The sequence below is a fragment of the Nipponia nippon genome, unplaced genomic scaffold (assembly GCF_047370975.1).
Source record: "Nipponia nippon isolate SJK-2023a ecotype South Korea unplaced genomic scaffold, ASM4737097v1 scaffold_5, whole genome shotgun sequence".
Taxonomy (NCBI): Eukaryota; Metazoa; Chordata; class Aves; order Pelecaniformes; family Threskiornithidae; genus Nipponia; species Nipponia nippon.
In genome coordinates this window covers 63,429,027-63,454,377 of record NW_028262369.1, presented here as the reverse complement: position 1 = coordinate 63,454,377, position 25,351 = coordinate 63,429,027, and the positions used below count along the sequence as shown (strand labels likewise).

The following is a 25,351-nucleotide window of genomic DNA, read 5'->3' as shown; positions in this document are numbered from 1 at the left end:
ACTTTACCCTCCCTTTATCCAAGTGTATGAAGGATATTTTAAAACAGTGTTCTTTAAAAATACGCAAGTTTAACATTTCCATTTGCTCTGATATTACTGATTTAACATTTCTATAATGCCACTCCTACTCATTCACTGTTGCAATTATTGCTGTCAGGTTCTTTATTTTTTGCACACAAAGATATACCTTCTGGTATAAAAAGCTTTCATCCCTTATCAGTAACCAGAACTGTTTTGAATTTTTTCCCCAATCTTGCCTATTCTTTTTGTTTCTATCAAAAATAATTGAAAGTTACTAATAGAAGACAAGATGACCAACAGAGAATCTTAAAGAAAAAAAAAAAAAAAAACAGAAGTGAGATTATTAGGGATAGCAAGAGTCTCATGCAAAATGAATTGAAACATCTATGTGCCCTTCTGCCAATTGTCTTGCTATGCAATTATGGTAACATGAAAGACAGGCAGGCTATGAATCATAGCAAAGAGTGAAGAAAAAGAAAACCCACCAGCTTTAAATTAACCTAAATACCTTCCATGAAAGAGAATTTAATTGATGTCCAGGGTAAATTGTGAAACTGGTGGAAATCAAAAGTTAGGAGAAAGACAGCAATTGACAGCATTTTTCTGACATATTACATATGTTTCAACTGATCTTGTAGATAATATTCAGCTATATGCTATAAACTAAGAAAAACAGAAATCACACACTAGAAGCACAACAGAAGCAGAACAGAAGTTACCTAAACAAAATTGAGCATAGTAGGCAAGCAGTCATAAGGGAGACTGAGACATCTTTAATGTTAAACAAAGAACAGACTGTCTGAACACCGAATGCAATAAGGTTTATTTTTCTCCCTTCCCCCACCCCTCAAAAAAAAGGCAGAAAGTTGAGGAAGTTTTGAAATTACTAAATCAATAGAATGGGGGGGGGGGGGGGGGAGAAGAAGCTCCACTAACGTAAGACATGTCACAAGCTCCCTAGCTAAATACATTGGGGGGGGGGGGCGGAATCTGAGGAAGAAAATGCCCTGTAAAATTCCAGAAAGTAATACATCAGCTACATCCAGAATATTTTTGAAGGAAATACATTCTATTAGTAGGTCAAAACCCCAACACAAACGCTGATGGGATAACTACAGTTATTTTTCTGTCTGGGGTGATGAGGGAACAATAACTGATGACAAGAATGGCATCTAGGAGGAAAGTTTTATTGGCAGCCATTCAGGAACACATTTCCCCAAACATGAAAAAAGTCAATATGTAGCTAAAAATAATGAATTTAACAGTTAAAGCAAAAAATGTTTAAGTAATCTTAAAATGGTGTCAAATCAAAGAGAATAAAGAATTCAAAGTTACTACTAAAAATACCAATAAAGTGGGAGTAAGAAAGAGCTATCAGTTTTCTGGCTGATCTTCATAGATGCTCCACACTAACTCCATAAAACAGAGCCCAGCAGTCCATTTTGTTTTGCTTATTTCATCTGTAATTTCAAGTGACTTCAAGTCTGGACATACAAGCATCACAGCACCTCATTTCTCTTTGCAAATAACATGCAGAAATGAATCCTGAGTTCATCAATCAAGCTATGGTTTAGGTTACGTTTCCTTGTTCTAAAGGATGTATGGCAAATGGATGCATACTTCATCAAAAACAGAAAAAGAAACCACTTTATGCCCTTTCAAAGCAACAATAGAGGAGATTAGAAACATACACCACTGAAAAATTTCTATTATAAACTTCTTAAGCAGCAAGTGAAATCAGAAGTTATTCCACTTTAGATACCTAACTTTTTGCCATATATGACTCTCAGGTCAGTTATTTTTGTACAAAATATCCTTGAACATATACATAATAGCTAAAACTCAAAATCAACTTTGCTCAATGATTACCCTCAGTTTGGTTTTAAGGAAAAAGTATAAATATTTAAACTGCACATCAGAGGTTTCCTTTCCTGGTTCTTAGACAAGTACTACTTCTTACATCTATTTCTTTTAATCAGCCCTTGGCTCATTATATCATATTTGATCAGGTGAAAGACCATCCCTTTCAGAATCATAGACTGTGTTGTGTGCCGTTTCCTGAAAAGGCATCATACAATTTAACACGAAGTAAAAATATAATTGTATTGCATTTAACATGAAGTAAAAAAAAAAAAAAAAGGTAGTTAAAAAATGCTGTATATGCAAGAGCAAGTTAAAGAAGCAACTAGACTTCTTACTGAACAGACATATGCATTCACATATTTTGGACAGCTTCTCACCTTTTAAAGGCTGAGTTGATAGAATTACAAAAGAATAGATGGTAACTCATGCACTGAGATGAAAGGCATTGCTACTAGCAGCTAAACTTACTCTTGAAAAATTAGTTATCACCGCTGAGTCATTACATGAATATCACCTGGCTCAGAAACGATGTTCCACGTTAGTCAGAAGGAGAAGCAGGGAGAAGGGGCGAGCGGAATATGAAGAATAAAAACAGAAACCGAACTAAAGGCATCTCATGAAAGTCAAGTGCTAAAATATTTTCAGGAAAGACAAAAGGAAAAATATTAAAAAGGCAAATTAAAAAGAACACATGATATCAATCACTGCCTAAGAATGATAAAGGAAAAAATGTTCAGTGAAGAAATGAACTATTATGTTTGAGGCATAGTAGAGGCACACAGTGGAACAAATGACATTTATTTTGGTCAGCTTACTGAGAAAGCAGCAAGTGATTATGATGGTGATTTGAATGTCATGGGAATTTGACGAGGCATACCTTGGAGCTCAGCAAATCCTGCACAAAATCAAAAATAGAGGCAACTCAGTCTCGTATAACCTACACATGGCTGATTTTTAGCAAACAGATTATAAAACTTAGTATTTTTCCCTGGGATTTGTTCTCAAGAGACACAGTCTATTACAATGTGTTTGAAGCCTCCCAAGCTGTACACAGTGCAAGTTCATGGCGTCTGGTTCTCCATTTATTCAAGCAAAATGCCAGCCAGCAGTAAGAAAACATTCTCTCTACAGAGCAGCAGAGCTGCCCCAAGCAAGGAGAATTCATATCAATAAACTATTTGCCTCCAAACATTCTGATGCTCCATAGTCTTGTTCTGTCCTTTGCCTTCCTCCCAAGGCAATGCATTTTTGGGAAGGCTCAATTTCAGATCTGCCACTCAGACAAAACCACTGCTCCAAGGCTACAACCCCCGTTGAAGCTCTTAAGTCTGTTGACTAATAGTCACTCAGACATTTCTAATATATTTCCAGCAATACTGATCACCATACAAGCTAGCACCAGCAAAATGAGAGCATCGGTGTCATTGGGAACCCTGGGATGCACCACAGCAGTGCTGCAACGAGCAGAGATTTTCTGTTGTGGATATTACACCTTATGAAAGATATAGACCAAAGTGCTGAGTTAGTGGCATTACTGGGAAACACTGACAGTACTCTGAAATTTGGCTTCACAGATGCAACACATCACTGTCTGGAGATAGAAATAATGACATTCATCTCAGCCCAAGTGTAAGAGCTTTGCTTTCATTGAAGAATCAAAAAACAATTCCATTGCAGTTACAAAAAGATACTTTTAATTAAATCCATCCTCTTTCTTGGAAAAGTAAAGTTTCATAAACTCCATTTTCCAGTGGGAAAATATGTGAATTAAAAAAGATAATTCTGCCAGCTCTAAAATGGATTTTTTATCTCTGTATTAAATAAATTAAAATATTTTAAAACACTGACATGTTAAATTCCAAAATAAAAGACAATTAATCACTGTAAAGTGAAATAAACACAACCACTATTAACATGCACTATAGGTCATAATAAGCATCTAATTTTATTAAAAACAAATTTTGATATATGAATGCATTGAGGAAGAAATAATTTTTCCTTCTATTTCTTATGCTTAAGAATTGGGGGACTACAACTATCACGAAAACAAATTACTGAAAAAATAGCTACGAAACAGAACCTAGATCTACACTAGTTATTAACTGGCATTTCACTAGTCTACAGTGAAAACTGAACTCCCCTGAAATGCTTTCTCCTCACTTGGCAGCCTTTGTTAAAACAGCACTATTCCCTGGGTACAGCTTGATGATGGTTTTTGGCTGTCCTCTATAAACTCTGTCAGGCTCAATGTTTTTTCCAGTCACTTTTTCAACCCTTGTAATGACAGGATATAGCCTTGCTTGTCTGGTCTGTTGTGGGTTTTCATGGGCGTTTTGTTGTGGGTGTTTTTCCCAACCTTTCATTTTGGAAATAGGTATCTGTCATATATTGGAGATTTAGTTTCTACAGGACCGTTCTAGCTATTTAGCTTAACAAGAGGCATAGGTACATAGGCATGAACATGTGCATCTAGCTCTTTCTCATCTCCAGTTTGCCTCACACTCCTTAAAAACTGTAATGCAATAAGTACTTTCTCACAACTAAATCCATTTTCTGTTCCCAGCCTCTTTTCTACTCTTCCCCTTTACTCTCAACCATCCCGTACGTTCCCTGTGACGTTAATAGCACCTGCCCCACCTCCACAGCTCCTCAAGGAACAAGGCACAGCCCGATAGATACCCATCTCTGCAGGAAGGCAAAACGCATTATCTCATCCGTCCTCACTACCTCTGTCTACATCCACGCCAAGATGTAGTAAGTCCTGGTGTCATTTTGAGGTAGGGCACCACAGCCTGTTCCCAGCACAGCTTCATTCCCAGTGGTTACCAACTGGCAAGGTACATGTCACAGATACAGGAGAGCTCAGCAGAAGAGATTCAAGGGAAAGGAAAAGATGACCATAAGATGCTGGCTACAAAAAGTTTGGGAGATGCTGTTTTGCCTTGCTTTATTGGCAATTTTTCAATTGCTCATGAACATTTTCATAGCATTTATTTATGCATAGGTATCTGTCAATCCAGTCATAAGATAAACATGCTTCCTCCTACAATTTTCCTCAAACCATATACTCTGTGCATTCAAAGGTAAAAAATACATTAAAATTATACTCCAATTATTAATTAGTACATAAATGGCAAAAATATGAGCCTTTCTGTACGCAAAACTTCATAAAGTATGAGAAAACCATAAATATTACTGATCTACCACTTACCATTTTATTGAGTAAAGGCAGATGACTTCTCAAAAAGTAATACTGTCCTCCAAGCAGTGCAACTAGCTTTTCTTGAAGATGATTGGATCAGATGTTAGACTTATCCGAATACACTGAAAAGCAGCCTGACCACCCTCTTCCCCAGTGCAGGTAGTACTACAGGCTGTCTATACTCCATCCCACTCCCTGCAACTCTAGCTATAAAATACCTAGGTGTACTCCAAACCACAATGCACCAGCACCCTCCTGCACAACATTTCCAAAAGCGAATCTATCCCAATACTCTGGTGTGCTGCACTACATTTTTCTACCCAGGCAATTTGAGGAGGACATCTTCCCAGAGTTCACCAGTACTTAAATAGTACAGATAGACACAGCAGATCTAGGAGTAGACAGGAACATAAACGTATCGGAATTTCCTCCCATGCTTAATCAACTGAATGAAGCCTGGAGAAGTTAGTTAAGCACTAAGTGTCAGTTCTCCAAACCAAAGAGTAAGGTGGATAAAGCTCAATGCTGGGAATCAGTAAAGAATGTGTAAGTCTTCCCAAGCTTTTGCAATCAGTTTGCACTTTGACCAGGCAGATGCACTGGTAATTGTTGAATGTTAACCAAGCTGTCATATGCTGTAGTACTGTAGGCAAAGTTTTGATTGCAGGGGAGAAAGTGAAACAGCTGAAGAATTGGGGGGAAGAATACTTAGCTGCTAAAATATACAGTATTTGTAATAAACATTCTTCTCAATTGGAGATTTTTTTAAAAGCTGTTGTCCAATACAGTAACCCTATACCTGTCAACTAGAGAAATTTCTAAGACAAGCAACTGTCAAATGGTCACAACCTTCAAATGGTTGCAACTAATTCACAACAACAGAAACCTATAGATCTGTAAGTATCTGGCTCAGCCTTTCTCTTCCAGTTTATTTCTGAGAAGACAAAGTATGAAAACCTAGTTTAAGCACAAATAAACTTTATGAGGGATTAAAAATATGTAGAGCAGAATGAACAGAGGAAATCCTTACACTTTATGTTGGGTGCTTTAAGAAAATGAGTTTTCTGTTGAAAATTCTTTAACAATAGTCTCCACAACTAGACTTGAGCAAGTTATTTGCAGGGAACAATTTATTCATCATATTTAGCTTGGATTTGCCCCTAAATGAAAATGAGCTAAAAGAATTACATTACACAGAAATAGCTTTAGCTAATCCTTTATAATGCACCAGGGATATATGCAAATTAATTTGCTTCTCAAAGTTTAAAATTGTTGTAATGTTTGTTTATGCCTGATAATGCATGCTACAAAAAAATGCAAGAATTTAACAACAGTATACCAAGGGGACTTATAAAAACATTGTAATTTTTTCAGTGTAAAATAATCAAGTCACATAAGGATAGATTATTATAAAGTATCAGTAATATCTGCAGCATGTCTATGGAAAAACCTCTACAAGGAAATTCCATATGAGTTATCTGAAGATTTTTTTTTTTTTTTTAAATAGCACATCAGTGGTTCATACAGAAGCTGCTCTCTGGAGATCTTCTGGAATATTTTCCCTTGGGATCTATCTACAATAAATATTCCTGATATCAACCAGGTTTATACAACAATGACAATTTGTCTCATGAAGAAAAGCCAGAAGCTAGACTGTCTTTATTTGACCATGAAAGGAAGAAGGGAAGAGAACAGAAGCACCTCCTTCCCTGAAGTACTTGTGTACCAGTACAACAGCTAAGCACCACCATCCACTCGGCTCCAAGCAATTCCTTAGTACATGACATAAATTAGTTAGAGCTAATGCTTAATGGAGATGACAACTCTTAACAGTTGATTACTAATTAAACCATGTCTTCTTTAGAATGACTAATCCTGCAAATGACTGCCATCAGCTGCAGTCATCTATGAGCCTAGATGACTTGGTATCAAAGGGTATTAATTAAAAGAATGAATACCTAAAGTCATACTGCCATTCCACTGAGCTGAAAGAGCCTCCAGAATTGTTTCTGGTGATGGGCAGTACAGAAGTGAGGAGTTGTTCTCTAAGAGTCACAGGTTTTTTGTATAAACTCAAGTAGAAAGACACCAGAACATCAACCATGGCCACCAGAAGCACTCCCAAGATAGCTATCATGGAGAAGAGAGTCAGATATCATTTGCAGTTCAAAATTAAAAACAGCAAAAGAATCTACTAATGTGAGATATACTAATTTATGACTTGGAGTCTTTTTTTCTGCTCATCTTTGCACCTCTACAGCACTTTGATATCTGCACCACATTTTGCAATACCAATGTTTTTACCATTATGTGTCTATGATACACATCAGGAAATAGTCCACAGAACAAATATGTGGCCAAAAAAAAAATCCTCCACTTCTGTGCAAATACATCAGAAATGGAGTGGACTTCTACATGTTTCTAAAACTTCTATTGGACTATACACATTATTGGAAACAAATGCACTAGCGTTTATATTGTAATTCAAGGCCAGAGTAATTCCATTCATTGGTATGTAATGAGCTCTTTCACACACGTACTTGTCAGGTCTCATGGTCATCCCCTAGAAATACAGAAGTTTTCCAAGAAAGGAGCGAACTCTTCCTCCTTTCATCTTCCTCCTCCTCTCCCTCACCTGTTTGGATGGCTAAGATTTCAAAGCTAAATGGACCCTAAGTATAAAGTCGTAGAGAAATCAGGAAATGAGGACAACTTTCTAAATATTAAATAGAGAATTTACTAGTGACCTTCTGTTTTGCATTTATGTCAACATCCTGCTTGGACATCTCCTAGTCCTGAGTCACTTCAAGTTGAAGAAATACAATTTATTCCACACAATATTTTCTTCTATGCCAAGTGTCACACAATGATTATGATGAAAGCAAAGACTGAATATGTACTTATATTAATTAGCAATTATTAAAAGACAGGTCCCCATGATTACTGCTTCACAGGCATGAAAATGAATTCATTACTAAAAGACCATTACCACCAGAGTGAATATCTGATCAGCTTTGGCAGATCAAAAAAGCATATTAAATAAACAAGTAATCAAATGATAAAGTGTATCATTTGTATAAATTACTACAGGACAACCTCCCCTTCTAACTGAGATGCTTAGCATTACAGATATTATGTACGTAGTTTCACACAGCAGGCAAATCCTTTGTTACCGCAAGTCACACTTGCAGAGGGAATGACTGTTACGAGAAAGATTGGAAAAGATATTGATTCGAAAAAGAGGTTTCTGTATTCTGCCTGATGGTTCCATAGCACACTACTACAGCATATGACAGGTTTAGATTTTAACTGAATAGTCTTTTCACCTACACCACACTATTTCTATTTAAAAACAAACAAACAAAAAACCTGAAACACCTCTCAGTATGGAGGTCACTTATTTAACAGATTATAGACAAGAAATAGCTGGCAGCAAGGAAGTTATTGTAGAGATTTGATTCATATAAATTTGAACATATGTGTAAAAAAAACCCCTAAAATTATACCCATTTCCTCAAAATTGATTTAAAATAGCTATTGCATATGCTCCAGAATTCCTTTCAGCATGTCTTGCTTATACCTGAGTAGTGGCCAGCAAGTTATGCCTTCAGAATGACTGGCATTTCGAATTAATCTAAATTTAGGTGTCATGCACTTCCTGATGAAGTTATATTTTTCAGATTTTTTTATTATTGTGTATGTCTTTTGTGGATAAGGCTTTCTTTCCTCTGAATATATTCAACAGCAACAAAAATTATTATTCAGTCTGATGACTAGGAAGTTAAACCATATATTTTCATTTTTCAGAGGCAAATAAGGTGCACAGAAACTGGCTGAATTTATCAAGTGAATCAGAAAATTATTTATCAGATCTGAGGGTAACCTTCCAACACTCTGGTTGCTGGTCTTTGGTCCAGTTATACATCCATTTTCTAATTAAAAAGCTCTTCAAGTCCTGCACTTCCACTAAAACTTTATAGTCTCCCCAAAACCTATCCTCGCACATAATTACATACCTATATGCAAGCATCACTATGGGTAGCTTTTTAGTAAAAATAATACAAAAATGATATTATATCAACATTAAATATTCCAAACTATGAAAACTTTTCTGCTCCTCAATATCTTTCTTTGTATACTTTGCTGGGTACCTTGTTTTGGATGTTTTGATTATCAGTGTAAATAATGTTTTTGCTTATATAGTATCTTTGAGATGCAGTTGACCATTATTGTTTATTCTGACCATGAGTGGACAAAGATATTCATCTTGGCTTCTGCTTCAGTTAAAATGCAATCAGGATATAAATATATGTTTGCATGAAACTGCAAATTGTGAACATCTTTAAAGATGAAAACTTCAAGACATACGTGGCTGAACATGCTGCAAATGCAAGCTTCCAATGAACGAAATAAAGTAGCATATTTTTTTAAATAATTTTGAAGCTATAAATTTGAGTATGTGTGAAGAATGGTGAAAGTTAAACAAGAAGGAGAGGTAATTTTTTTTATTGACAGAGGGGGACTAGGTAATTTGTTCTGGCTTCTCTACAAAACCAACATGGAACTAATTGGGCAGGTTCAATTGGTAAAGTTCAATTATTCAATTGCTATTTCAATTTAGTTACAAAATGTTATTGATGAGTAGCATTCAGTGATGCTGTTTGTTACAGAATGATTGCACCTAGTTATCCACAATCTGTAATGAACTTCAGAAAAGTCAAAGGATTAGAATAAAATTGCCATCTGCCTCCCCACCCTCCAATGCCCAGGGCAATCTGGAATTCCAGTCACTGACTTTGACTTCTTCTGATGCTCTGTACCAAACCATTAGCTGGCACACACAACAAAATACAAATGCAAAGCAAGTAAATATAATAGAAACAAAGGCATAATCAATGGTAAAGGCATAATCAAGCCAGTATTCTACAGCACATACAGCACTTGCAGTTTAGCAACTTCCTGCATTTGGGATCATCCATGGGTTTGTCTTTAAAGGAAAAGAGAGCATGTGAAAGCATCCAATAATACAACAATGGAGTTGCAGTATACCAAAATGTCCCAGAAATACATACTTGGAGTGGCACAGCTGCTTCTGGAACATGATACTCAAGTATGGCTGTTTTAAGTAGTATTTTCAGAAAGTCATAGTTCAGGAAGTATAAGATCATCCACAAATTTATTTTCCTCTGCCTTCAGTTAACAATTTCATTAACAACATTTACTAACTTATACATCATATATCTTTACACAGACCTATCAACGAAATCTAGATATTTCTGATATCCTACTTCAGAACATGCATTTTAACGTCACGCTGAAGCAACTCTCCTCTCCAATATTTCAACATTATCATTTTTTCTTACTGAGCTCTTTTTTGGTCAAAATAGGTGTACACAATCTATGTTTTCTCCTCAACCAAACTTACAGCATTCCTTACAAGTTTTGTTTCTTTATCTAGATTATGGCTAAAACCCTGTCTCACTGAGATACCTAGGTAAGTTGACATATATAATCCACTTAATTTCATTCCTACTGCTTTCCACTCCGTTTTTCTTTTCTGTTTCTCAGTGTTTCTTTATATTTTTAAGCTCTCCCACCTATTCCCCCAAGATCATTTTTCTATCATAAATAATGCATGCACATGCCCGTAACACCGTATTGAAGCAAAGTGAGTATTAACCATATTAAAAAGATCAAACACACACCAATTCAATAAGCTAAAAATTGGCTCAGAAGTTCTGAATTTTAGCAAATACTTGAAAACAATTTCTTGAGCAGAAAATATTTACAGAAAGTTCTACTTTCATTTGAGTAACATTTTTTTATTGCTGTGGTTTGATACATTGCAACTTAGAATTTTTGTGAGGTTCATTGGCAAAATGGCGTTCCGGTTCGAAATTATAGGAATGTATTTTATTTTCATCATTTCAGTTAAACTAGAATAAAGAAATGACATCACTAAAGGTAGACAATTATAAAATTAACATGAAGATTTCAGACTCTGAAAAGTAGGATACATCTAGCAATATTGGTCATATCAGGTTAGGTGTACAGTCAAAGCTAATTACCGAAGCATTCTCTACAGCCAGTGGAGGCTGACGGACACCAGCTGACATTTTGTTCAGCAGATCGATTAATTAGGTAGACCAAATCTGCCTCTTAAAATGCCTGATTTTCTCCCTTAAACACAGAAGGAGTCCAGGCAACTATCTTAAACTAATGATACAACTTTCAGACAGCTGAAAGTAACTAAGATGAATGCCACCCTACCAGTGTCACTTTTAAAGAGTAAGTAACCCCACTCTTCCTAAAATTCACAAGTCACTATGATTAATGATAACATTGATAGATTTTCATAATGATGATCAAGTGCCGCCTTCTGCAGAAATCCGTGACAAGTAAAAGGGAGTAGCACACATTATTACCATTCAAAACAGCTTCCACAGCCCCGAGACCATAGGCAATTTCTGGATAACTAAACGCCATACGAAAAGTAGTTTCATGATGTAGTTATTAGTTATTAACAAAGTTAGTCTTATTTCAAGGTTAAAAGACAAGACAAACTTTGTTTCCTGCTACAGAAAAAAGATGAAAAGTATTTGCCCACAACAAATCCTATTCATTTGTTGCATTCATGCACAGGAGAAAGTATTAACTGCACCAGTGTCTGGTAATAATTAAACTGTGACAGTTACTGAATTCAACACAAAGAAATTTCCAGATGTAAACTTCTGTCTGAATAGTATGAGTATGTGGAGGATGATAATTACAGAAAACCTCATGCCATCACCCCATCACAAAGCAGAAAAAATTGCTGCTTTCAAAATATTCCCACTTTGCCAATTAGTCAATGGTTATTCAAGGTGGAAATTCAGTAACTGCTCTCAACAGCAAAATGTCATTCTTATATTTAAACAGATCTAATTAGAGTAAAACATAGAAGTTGTATCGCCTGCATCTAGCACGTTATGCCAAGACACATAGGTCCTAGTAATTATAGGTACTGGTATTTTAACTGATTCTAATTAAGGGCCACTAAACTGGTATGCAAATAGCAACCTGTTTTGACTATAAATCTGTCAAATTAGAAAGTTTCTTTGTAAACGTATATCATCCCATTTGCAACTTTTCTAGGTATGTTCCTTTTCTAACTAGGAGATACGATTCACAGCTGTGCCCTAAATTGAGAGATCCTACTAGAGAGGGACCAGACTGACTAGAATCACACCATCCTTCTCATATCCAAGTAGAAGGCTCCAAAAACAACCACAAAACCACTTAAAGAAATACATATATTTTTATATACATCCCATGTTGCACCAAAAAGATTAGGAAAGGAAAAATAGAAACAACTGACAACACCTGGAATCACTATGTGTAATGAAAGTGCTTTTCAGCAAGAGCCCAGATTTCTACTCAACACAGTTAAAGTACACTGCTTCAAGGAGCTCTCCATGTCCATGCCAGACCCTGTAACAGTAGAGACCTTGGTGAGCTTCTGGTTTATTTTTTTGATGAAAAATTACCTCCTCTAGTGCCAGGACAAGAGCCAGGAAAGGGGCATCTTTTGCTTTAGCATCAGGATTCAAAAGTAATTTAATTCACATTTAAATACATGGAAAATATAGTCAAAATCCTAACTATGCCTGACTAAAATAAGGGCTTCTATTTTAATATTTATTTTGAATTAGAATTTAATACTTTCTATTCTCTGCCTTAAATATAAATCACACCAAAACTTTAAACACCAGTGAAAACTGGAAACTTTCCACAGCCTTTCACGAGCTCTACATTAGACCCTTACATTTTTGGCATCGCTCTCAGTTATGTTTCCACAAATGCTATCAGAAAAGGTTTCATCCAGTAAGCCTGTTATCAAACAGAGATAACAACCCACAGTAAAATCATCCCACCGAGGAGTTTTGAACTTTTTATAGTCAGTTTTAATTGATCACATATTTCATCTTTCACATGGCCAGTCCATCAGTGAATACAAGCGTGGTACGGACACTGCATGTCAAACACCTCATCTGAGTACCACTTTCCAGACCAATGGCACACATCAAGATGTTTGTGAATACTAAGCAGTTCAGCACAGTTTAGCATTAGAGTATTAGATGACATTAACATGCAAATCTTTGGCTCCCATTGGCTTTCTAAGGCTTTGAAATATTTTCTATGGGAAAGAGTTTATTGGTAAGGTGGCTACTCTCCAAATCATTTCTTACTTAGATACAGCCATAAGCGATAGACAGGAGACAAAAGTTCAGTAAGAATTCAGTAGTTTGAGTTGCTTTTGCAATCTACAGCATAAAAGAAAACTGAGGATTTGCAGTGACACTTACAATACCAAATACTCACTGATCCCTTACAAATCTAAGCATAACTGAAAGAAAAACAAGCTAATTTGTAGAGAAAGTTTAATAACATCCTCAGCACTGTCATGCATGCTCTGTCACATGGAGCAGTCCAGATCCCAGACAGAATTTGAAAATACAATATTGATCTAAAACCCAGAATTTTCATCAAAAGTATTGGAAGCATCGGGTATCTAATTAAGTGATTAATCAGAAGCAGTATGACTACTTTAGCATAAGCATCTGGGAGATGTTGAACTTTTGTTAACAGCATTTGCATTTATAGGCATTGTAATACATACTGACAGAACTGAAGCACTAGACGAAGATAGAAAAACATGTTTACAAGCCTGAGAAAACTGCATTTGGTCCTCAAACTGTTTTCAACTGTCAAAAATATCTTGTGGAAACAAGCATGAGAGTTTGAGGGCTCGTAAAAGATACGCATAGTGAATTAGGAAAGAAATATATATAACTGAAGGCAGTTGAATTAGCAACAGAAAAATTGAGAATATAATCAGTTGCTGTACATGCATCAAAATTTCTCTGCAAAGTGCTTTTTCCAGACAGCATCCAGGTAAGACTTTGTAAAGCAATCAGACAAGTTTTAATTGGTTAACATCACATCATCTTAAGTGACCCTGCAAAGAATTGTGTCAAAGGACATATTTCCATCCCTTATAAAATTGCACCACAGATTGGTTTCACTGGAACTGCAGATACAATTTTACATTTACAAAGATGGTCATCAAAACTTTCAGGGATTACAATGAGAAATTAAATTGCTTGTTATGCAAATTTGTAATAAAGTACCTCTCATCAAAAGCAGCAGCAAGTGAGCAGTTGTGTTTTTCTACTTCATCACAACTTCGCCATCAGGAAAATTCAGCTATGGAAGATTTGGGGAGAAATGAGGGCAAACATTTTAGACTATTAGAGCAATGAACTCTAACTGCATTGTAATTTTTCCATATTTTGAATTACAAAAGCTGATTACCTTTGTAGAAGATTCATCTTTACTCTAAAAACAAAGTAGTACTAGCTATACATGAGACCAATAAATTGCAGGGATAAGACTGCGACATTTAAGGGACTTTGATACATGCTCCCTCAGGCCTGGCGATTTTGCAGATCCTTCCTGCTTCAAATTCCATAAAACCATTACAGAAATTATAAGAGTGCTTAGACTCCTCAAGCTTGCCAGTACTTGATAACTAATATGGAGACTTACTTTGGAATAAAATTCCATAAAGTCACACTCATCTTAGAATAACAACACGTTATTCCATTAAGTTAAACTAATCCCATAATTCTTGTTCTGTGTGTGGGGGAAATTTATATCAATGCAATTATTCAGAAAAACTATTCCAAAATAGTTATTTTGGGACATTTGCATATGCAGACAAATCACTAATTGCTCTACTTGAATGAGGGAAAAATCTTGGACACAGGTCAGACACAAGTTGTATTTTCTTTACCTCATTAATTTAAGACAATTTAGTTTAATAGAAATGAATTTTCCTGCTGCACCTTCAACTTGTCTCTAATTCACTTGATAAGTACTTTGGAAATTGCCTGATTATCTCTTAAGTGGTTTGGACATCTATCAGCACCATAATAAATAAACAAACAAATAGTAGGGTTTTTAAAAAAAAAAAACATTGCATAAAATTCGGGGATTGGAAAATTGTAAGTGGCATAATGAAAATAATTCACAGCTGAAGAAAATAACATTTGGTTTTGATTCAGCTGTTTAAGTGACTGGAAGTGATATGGGGAGATATTAGCCCTTTCAACAAATTACTCTCAGCATCGTTTTCAGCACTTTTAGTATGAATAGTCTGCGTAGCTCCACTTGCAAAGATGTATGGTGTGATTTACTATTAGCAAGTTCTAAAGCAATAGAAAGTATAAAAATCTACCCAACATAACATTTTATCAGAAATTAAGAAAGTGCTACATTATGCAACTGGAAATGCTAGATCAGCCCTCAAGAGCATAAGTTGAGAGCTTTCTATCCAATTTGAAAACAGCCTCTAATAACATGCGGTTCAGACAAGAAATGTGCTCAGTATGCAAAATCACTTCTCTAAGGCTTCTTTCATACAGACTTTCAAGTTGTTCACACTGACTCACAAATACATAACTTTGCAGTTACGTTTAAATCATCTGAATTTGACTGAGAATCAATACCTAGAAGAGCTCTGTTTTCCAATCAGACCTACAGTGTCTACCCTATGTAATGAGAGCCAGGACTCACAAACAGCACTGCCCAAAGTGAGATTTTGAATCTCCTTTAGCACCAGTTGCTCCATGGCAGATGGGACCAGGACTCCAGGAGATGGGCTTTAAACACTGAGCTCAGTTAGCGAGGGCTCGATGGACTCCCTGGTTTCTTGGATGCAGGGCTGCTCACCAGCACAGGGGAATTTTGAATTCCTGGGTGGTCAGGACAGTTTTGTCTGCAACTCTGAATGCCCTACCTATTTCTAATTAAAAATAAGTTTATTGAAGTAACACCAATACCCCATTATTATGGACATTGCACATGCCTAAATTCCATTAAGTGCTAAGAATTTAGGACTTCTGAATATCATACCACAAAAGGAAAAAAATGTCTAGCTTGTTAGATGAGGGGTGTTTGGGTTGGAGCACAGGCAAGGAGGGACAGACTGTGTGAAACACGAAATTATAGTTTCTATTTCAGAATGCATGATGTCCCCAACACTTGTTCCTTCCCTCAAAACACAGCAATGGGAATCTGCTCAAACCCATGCTCTATTAAATTCCATAAAGGCAGTTCTGGAAAAGGTGTGAGCTATGAGTTTCAAAGGATGCAGAGGTGTTTCTCCCATTCTTCCCCCTCTAGCTCTAGGATAGGTATTTTAAAGAGATAACGATCTAAACTAGTAATTAAAAAACGAAGCTACATTTAGTGAGAGAGGAATGTCATTGGCAAAATCACTCCAGTGAGTGAATGACCTGACCACATGTGCAATCCCAAAGTAAGAAACTAAGTTTCGTGGACCTCTGCTCAATTATTGCGAGCTGGCACACTGTTGTTAGTTCTAAAGGTTAATGCAGTAATGAAAGATGACAATCTCTCCTAAGCGATTACTGAATGCCCAAGCAGGTATTCACATTTTAAATTAAAGGTACTCCAAGCAGCCTGAGCATACAAGGTTTGTCCAAAATCTCTACCACAGCCTGTGTAGAGGGCTAACTGATGCTCCGCTACCCTGAAGTGTCATGTACAGCTCAGACACCAAGATGATGTACAAGATGATGGCAAAGCTCTGAATGTAACATTCTGTCCAAAACTGGGACAGAAATTTACATCACCTGAACTATTTATAATTGAATCCATTGTGATTTTTCAGAAGACAAAACTTTTGGGTGTTTGCTCATGCCTAATGTTGATCAGTGTTTCCTAGAATCTCATTTAAATTTTGAGAGATGTATTAGGTAAATAGGGAATTAAATTATAAATTAATAATCACAATTACAACTCCCTTTTTTAAAAACCTTTACAGGTCAATCTGAGTACACTGATGGCTGTCATATCTTTATCTGGAGATAATGTACTCCAGGGACAGACCCTGAAACTCCAGCATGCCCAAACAAATGCTCCATTAGACACCCATAAATTGCACACAAATATGCTACATGTGACGGAGCTAACAGAGGGGGAGAAGAACTAATACCCATTTATGCTTTGGGGAATCTCAAGCCCACTGAAGTCTCCATTATGCCATTCATAGATAAAAACATAATTAAATGATAACTAGCATCAATGAACTAGAACTTGTGGGCTGTTCAGGCACACGTTTCAGCTAAACCTTCAGCCCTGCCAGCAGTCACAACACTGAAATGGTCTCTTGACTACCTTAGCTTTAAACAAAGCAGTGGTAATCTCACATTCATAGGTATCACTGACACGTACAAGATTTCATAAGTACCCCGTAAGCAGTTCATACAAGGCCAAGAATGACAACAATGATGATAATGTCTCCTTTCAAGGTGAAAGGGCTTTGTAATTAAGTAATGGATTAATCCTGCTTTGGCCTTTTCTTACAAGCCTTGGATCATTTTTCAAATCATCTCTGATGCTGAAATCCTAGAAAACAAGTCTAAAGTTTAATTTCAATGTTACTTTGTATTAGCTTTAAGCAGATTAGGAGGGGAAAGGTTTAATAAGTGAAAGAGCATAAAGACAGCGTAATCACCATAGCCTCCTCCAGAAAAATAAACTGTTATAAACTTCTCAAGATGTCATAAGATATGACACTCAGAAATGATAATCAAACAGAGGGTATGAAGCTTTATACAGAAGTAGTTTAACTTGTAGCTTTTACTAATGCCAAGATCTAGGAAAGGGTAAATAGCAAGTTCTAGCTGGAAAGCAAACCTAAGGGAGATGGTACATGCTCAGTGCTCGAGGAAGAGGTTTTAGAGAGCCAGAATTTAACAAGTCAGTTTTGATCTTAAACACACTTTTTTGCTATCATTGTAGTTGGTGGTTATAAGACAGTTATTAGCCTTCATAAGGAATATCTCCATTTGAATCACATATCAAGAGGAAAAAGGACAAGCTACTTTTTCCTGTAGCCCTTCATTGGCTTAAATTCCTGGTTTGTACTAATTCCATTGCAACAGAAGTGTCAAAGATGAAACTGCAGGGATGATGTGTCCCACCATTATCTGAGGGGATATTTAATCCCAAATCAGAATACAAATCTGTATCTTTAATGATGCATCAAAAGTAATTAAATATCTTAAAGATACTGGAATTTAAGCCTCTTCACGCCAGCACAACAGACATCCTCATGAAAGCAGTGAGAAGTATAAAAGGAGACACTGTACTGACGTTTCTCAGCTCTGGGTAAAATGACGAACTAGTAGTTACTGCTGAAAATAAGAAACATTTAAACTTTTTTTTTTTTTTTGTAAATCTGTAAACAATTCCAAGAAGACAGCACCTCCATGTGAATTTTTAAATATTCCTTTAGAAGAGCAAAAAAGCAAAATAAACTAGAAGAAAATCAATTAAAGTATTCATATTTTAAGCATTTGATAACAGTTTTTTGCTGTTAAGATTACATAAGTTATATAGTGCTCCTGTTAAGAGTAAAGGGAACACATCCACCTGTTGCACTGTGAGCAAGAAAAATTGCTGATAAAGTGTTTTGGAGAATGTAGCCGAGTTCCCCTCTTAGAAACAAGTAATGAGTGCTCTAAACCCATTCAGACTACAAGGAAGCAGAGACAGCAGTTTTCCTGGGTTTAAATGCTAATGAGATTTTGATTTTTAAGAGCAGCATAGCATCATGTAAACGCTGGGGCAAGAACAAATGCAAAATGATAAAGTTCTAACAATTTTGAAGGCACTTGGTCTTTTGTTGCCAGAGACAGCAAAATGCTTTGATTCACAGAGAAAACATCTCTGTAGAACACCACAATGAATAGCTTCAGGAATGCTGAGCAATCTCTCTTCAACGGCTGAACTACTAAAACAGACCTGTTATTTACAAAAGTACAGCTTTCGTCATGATATTTCTCATTAGGGAGTGTTTACTGAAGTCCAAAATAGCTATAAGACACAATCAGGAGCACAGATGAGGCACAAGCCTGACACAGAAGGAAAAATTTTCTCATTGTGAGCATCATCCACAGAGCTCCTTCCCTTATGGATTGAGTCCCACTGTGACTCTCTTCAAGACTCATTAATCCCTTTCAGATCATTTTATGTGTAGCCATAGCAGGTCTTGTTTTCAGCAACACACACATAACTCTGTTTTGCCACTTTGGACATCCATACACACATAACTATGTGTGTGGATGTCCAAAGTGGCAAAAAGCTACTGAAGCTGTCAGTTGAGATAATCAAATAGTTACTTGTCCTGAATTATTTCAGTTTTCATTTGTACTTTTTTCAGCAATGTGAAAAAGCTCTCTGCAATCCCAGTTCTGGGAAAGATGAGAAATGAAAGTCAGTATTAAAATGAAACATCCCTGAAACACTGCAAATTTTGAAGGGTATAAAATTAAGTATTGTAAGTCCTTTTTAATAAGATATTCAGACAAAAGGGTTATGTAATACCTAGACACATTGGTAATTTTTTGGTGGGAAAAACACCAAAAAAAAAAAAAGAGGTAAGGAAATGTAACTACGTTTTATTACTCAACTGAGACTTAACTGTAATATTTTCAACCATTGTTCTTCGTGTCATTCATTACCACATTCTTAAAATGTTCATACAATCAGAAATGAGTTTCATTATATTTAGTGCCTGGCAAGCATTTACTGACTTCAGCACAAAAGGGTTTCAATTCCCACCTGAGAGGAAGAGATTAAGCCTAGGGTTACACACAAAGTGAATCCCTACCAGCTGTCCTTTAAGCAAACTGAACAAAATGGATTGAAAAATAGAAAACTGACCCCAGTACATATAAAGATCTTTGGTTTTAAATATTTTGTGTTTTAAACTAATCTTTGTTATTCTTCATGTAGTTTAAGAAGCAAAGTAGTAACCAATTTTTTGTAATATGGTAATTATGGTATCCTTTTTATTGTTCTCTATTATTGCTTACACTTTTCCTTTTAAATACTGGAGGCTGATGGAGGATAATGAAACAATCAGGTTTAAGAGAGTCTACATTTCATACAATATTATTTTTGTCATTCTGCTCCTAGGTCAAGGTCAGAAAGGGAAATACTGTTCACAGGCTCTCTTTATAGTCTCAGTGGTCTCCCTAATGGAGTAATTAGAGTCAGTCGTGCCTGACTGCAACACCACACTGAGTAGATGCATTTGTAGTCCCAGCTGGCAGAAAGGGCTCATTCTGGTCCACTTTTGCTGGAAAAAGCTTTTTAAATCCTTCCTTTGCCAAACACAGCTAAAGGCTTACAGACAGAAAAGCTAGCTCTGGGGAAAGAAAAAAAAAAAAAACACACACACACAACAAAAACAAACAAACAAACCAACCAACCCCAAACAAACCGCATCTGTGAAAAATACACATATAGCAGAACTGGCCAATGTTATATCAAATGCTTTCCTCAAATCACTTAAAAAGGTCCTGTGGAAAATAACCTAAAGGTAATACTTTCTGCAGAATGCACATAGCTTAGCTAGTTAATACTATCACAAACTCATACAATATTTTGTATTCAGCCTCAACACTGCATCTTTATTATTTTAAGTCTGCTCAGAAGGAGAGACACATCAGATAATACCAAATAACGCTTTCTGAACCCCTCAATAAAAAAATATGCAACTTCTCAGTGAAGGTGGGTGTTTCAGCAACAAAAGTATAAGCCTTTCATGGGCAAAACAAAACATAAAACTGAGATGCCATCCAGTCCCAGAACACGCACAACAGCTACACTCCTGACATCCTCTCAGAGGACAGTGATACCTAAGAGTGTTCACAGCCTGCAAACTGCTGTTCTACAGTCATTATGTTTAACAATCTCAAAAACGCACTAAAACCCCAAATAACTATGAAATGACAAAAATTGTATTTGTATATAATTATGTTACACAGTTGTTTTTTTTTTTTTATAATTAATGAACTCTTTCACTTTTACTTCATGGTTCTCCTTATCCAGACGCCTTTAAGAAACTGCAAATCCTTCACATGCACTCTGCAACTGTATAGTTATATACTATGTGAGTTTACATTAAAGGTGGAACCAGACATTTTTCTTTATATTCCTGTATCCAAGCTATCTTGCTATAAATATACCTTTATACTGCCCCAGCATGTAACTAATGATACAGAAAATAACAAAAAAATCAGATCAGGTGGAAAAATTTCTAAGTTCAGGTTATAAACTATAGCCGTTTACTTTTTTCTATTAGAAAATACACTAATTTTATTGCTATTTCACAAGACCTTCAAAGGCCATGCTATTCTTAAATACAGCAATCCTCCAACAAAATATTGTCCTTTTACTCATAAGCCTTTATCTGCTAGTTGCAGATGATATCACATCCACTTTTTAAATAATACTTAAAGGTCAAACCAATAAGGCATAGAAAATGTTGAACATCTTGTAAAATTCAAACAAGGCACTGCAGAAGCCACATGGGGGTACTTGCTAAAATGATCGAGCACTTTTTAACATATTTATTCAATGATTACCAGGGGCACAATGTAATCCACTTCTAATGGAAACCCATGGGAAGCAAAAACTCTGCTGAAAATTAATAATAATAAAAAAAAAAATCTTCAGAGTTTCTTCCTCATCTGTTTTCAAACCATAAGAAGGAGAAGTTATAAGTCAGAATACATCTAAACTACAATTTATTATAAAGATGCCCAAGCTAGTTTTAAATTGCTTCAGGTACCCCACCCCCCCACCCCCCAACAAAACCCAAAACCCAAAAAACAACAAACCAAAAAAACCCCTTTGGCAATAGGAATTTCCAGATGAGGGAGTTGACCAAGCTGGGAAACACAGGGGTCCAGGGCCAGACAAATACCATTGGTCTTGGGAGATTCTTGGGGTATTCAGAGCATTACTCATACAGGATCTCATACAGGATAAACTTCTTTTTAGACAATTGCAACTTTGTTCTCTATGCTATCACCTCATCCCTAAAGTGCAGAAAATATAGACAGGAGAAAGCGTTGATGTTTCTAGTTCTGACTAGTACAATTTACCAACGCAAATCTTTAGTCAGCCTGTATCAGATGCTGAACAGGTGATCTAATCTACATGCAGAGGTAACAAACAGGTAGATATTAAATTACAATCCTGTTTCTATTTGAGATTAAGTGTGTGCTTTTTTTCTTAGGTCATAAATTTGTTCAGGTTAGAAGGGACCTTAGGGGAGCATATAACCTGCTACTCAAAGGGTCTCAATGAAGTTGCTCAGGGCTTTATCCAGACCAGTATTTATGGTCTGCCATGCCAAGTTCTAGGTATGCAGTCCACAACAGGAATCCCTGAAGCCATAAATTCCTGTACTATGCCTAAAGAGCATTAAACATGTCAAAAGAAAATTCAAAACGAACAGTGACTCAGAAGGGTGTTTTGAAGTCAGCACCTTCTACCCTTGTAAGAAATATAGCTTTCAGTTCTTCCAAAAAGAAGCATTTACATCAGTTTTCTTTCTCCCTGCATGGGTAATTGCTGTAATCTATAAGCCGTTACATACAAAGTGTCAGACATTTCTCTGACCACATGCACACACAAAAAACAAGGGAGACAAATCTGTGTTTCCTGAGACGTCACATCTTGCTGGAATGCCATGCAGGATGCGGAGCCTGCAGGAGATGTAGACATGCTGGCAGAAGGACCACCCCAGTGCTGACAAGAGCCAGCAGCCAAGCTCCTCCATCCTTTCAAAGCTGAGATCGTTTTGCCCCACCAGAACAACCACCTTCGGATGCCAAAGTTAGGGGACAGCTTGCACAGGCATAGACAGGTTTTGACTGCCAAATGTTTTCCACTATGGTGAATCAAGCCCTTGTTCAGATCCCTGTAATTCTGGGCATAAACTCTATTTTGAGGTAGCAATTAGGAAAGTGCTTGAGTGCAGCCTTTTTCAAGCATTAATTTAATTTAAATAAATGCCTGAGGCACTGTTCAGAAATGCAATAACTTTTATTATCTTACTATTAAAAGAAAGCCTTCATAACAACACAGTTATGTTCTTCATTGAAAACTTATACATAAACCCTGGAGGAAAAACAGAAAGAGCATAGCAGGAAAGAAAACTTCTAAAGCAAAACTTGACTTCCATTACTGCTGCCATATTATTGCTTACACCTGTATACTGGACACACTAACACTTTGGAAGTGTGTGGGCACATATGCCTATATACAGATATTTATGTATGATATTTATGAGAATTTGTACGATATTTAGATATCTAATTAATGTTACTATATTAATACGACATTTACAAGAATTTATGTACGTATTGCTATAGTTTACTAACAAAAAGTTAACTTTTATGCGTCCATCCTACTACAGCAGAGCTGCACTGCACTTGCGCTTCAGGGGAAAACTGTCTCCAGAAAGATGGGTTTTAACAAGACTACTTTCTTAGAAACCCCTTCTAGCAAGGTGTTTGAGAATTTCTGTTGAGTAATATTTATCAATCTTTGCAGACTCACCTCCCTGTTTCTGGAGTATCTGCTCTGATTTTGATTGATGAGTTAATTATTGTGCCAGCATTATCTCACAACAGCAGTACAATTTTCTGCATAGCTTGTTGTTATCATGGGGTTTGAGTTGGTATTGACAGTCCAAACACCAACAAAAATGCAATTTTCATATTCTCAGAATGTTAAAATATAAAGACATTCCTCCTGCTCATGGTCAATCTTTGAGACAAATTCTCTCCCCTTCCACAGAGATCTTATTTACTGTATTCCTAGCAAATTTTAAAATATACAAACCTTCACCTTATTCAAAAAGCACCAGGAATGCCTACCTATAATCATTTATAGATTTTTTTTTTTTTTAGCTTGCTTGCTTGCTTACTTAGAATGAATGCTTGTGTGAGTGGATGCATTGTGTGTAGAACAGAATCATAGAATCGTTTAGGTTGGAAAAGACCTTTAAGACCAAGTCCAACCGTTAACCTAGCACTGCCAAGTCCACCACTAAACCATGTCCCTAAGCACCACATCTACCTGTCTTTTAAATACCTCCAGGGATAGGGACTCAACCACTTCCCTGGGCAGCCTGTTCGAAATATACTGAGGATCTATGAGGATATAATATGAATATATTGAGGATATTTGGTTCTGAAAACAAAGGTAGCCTGTGATCTTCTCATTCAATGAGTAATAGATCAATTCTCTGTTCTAGGTTTCATCTTATTTAATCTAGACCCTCACTTCAACCACTAGTGAGAGCTCCATGTCCTCTCAGGAGCTTCCCTGGTATGGTCAACACCACTGGAGTCACCAGCTGTAGCTACCAGCAAGGATCATAAAAGCCATAGGAAAAAAAGACGGCTTTTCCAATAACCAAGACTTGACCAACGGACATCATAGGACAAAGACAACAAACTAGAATGCAAATTCAATTAAGGATCCACAAGTAACACATTTTGATTAGTGATGTACATTACTAGGTCAGAAGGTCTGAGGAAAATCAGGGGAAACAATATATGCTGTCATTTTAGAAACGTTCTTTCTGGGATTCAAATGGGTGATCAACATAAGTTTCACATATCAGAGGCCTAGATTGATCCAAGTATACCTAAAATAACTACAACTTCTATTTAAAATTTAGTAATAAGTAATCTACATTTGTAGCTTTGTTGTGCAGCAGTTTTAATGTCTGGAGTAATTTTGATATTTTTCTCATATTTAAAAACATAGGGGAAAGGCACTGGGGTCAATTCTTCACAAGGTATCTCCAGAAGTGAACATCCAAGTGCCTGCATGCAGAGCAATCTCAATTTTGATAGATTTAGCCCATAAGTCAATAGTGTTTACACAGATACCACATGTTTTAAGCAATAAAAAATGGCCTAGCATTTGAAATACAAAGACTGTTTAATGCTATGGCAAGCACTTCCTTAAAATAAATGTGCAAAATTTACTAAAGATATACAGAAAAGGTAGAAACAGATGAATATTGAAGTCAGTAGCTGTACTTAAATAATATTCCTTTTCTCCTTTCACCCCAAAATTAATAATGAAAATATCTTGCTTGACAGGCTTCTAGGTATTAAAGATGGTATTAACCACCACTTTGCTGAAAAAGAAAAGAAATTAGTGGAACATGTTTGAAGCTCTTGTTGTCATTGTTAAAAATTTAATCCCATTCTGGAAAAACTACACAAAGATATGAAAAAATAGCACAACAAAAGATGCAGCTTCATTTCTGAAGAAGTAGAGAGAGAACAGATGTTCTGATCAGCCACTTCTGGGCTG

The 25,351-nt window shown here is 36.3% G+C and overlaps 1 long non-coding RNA gene across 4 annotated transcripts in view; it reads right to left on the bottom strand.

The window, feature by feature from the left end:
* LOC148052287 (uncharacterized) overlaps positions 1-25,351 on the bottom strand; it is a 203,746-nt gene that overhangs the window by 114,453 nt on the left and 63,942 nt on the right. The window lies entirely within an intron of this gene.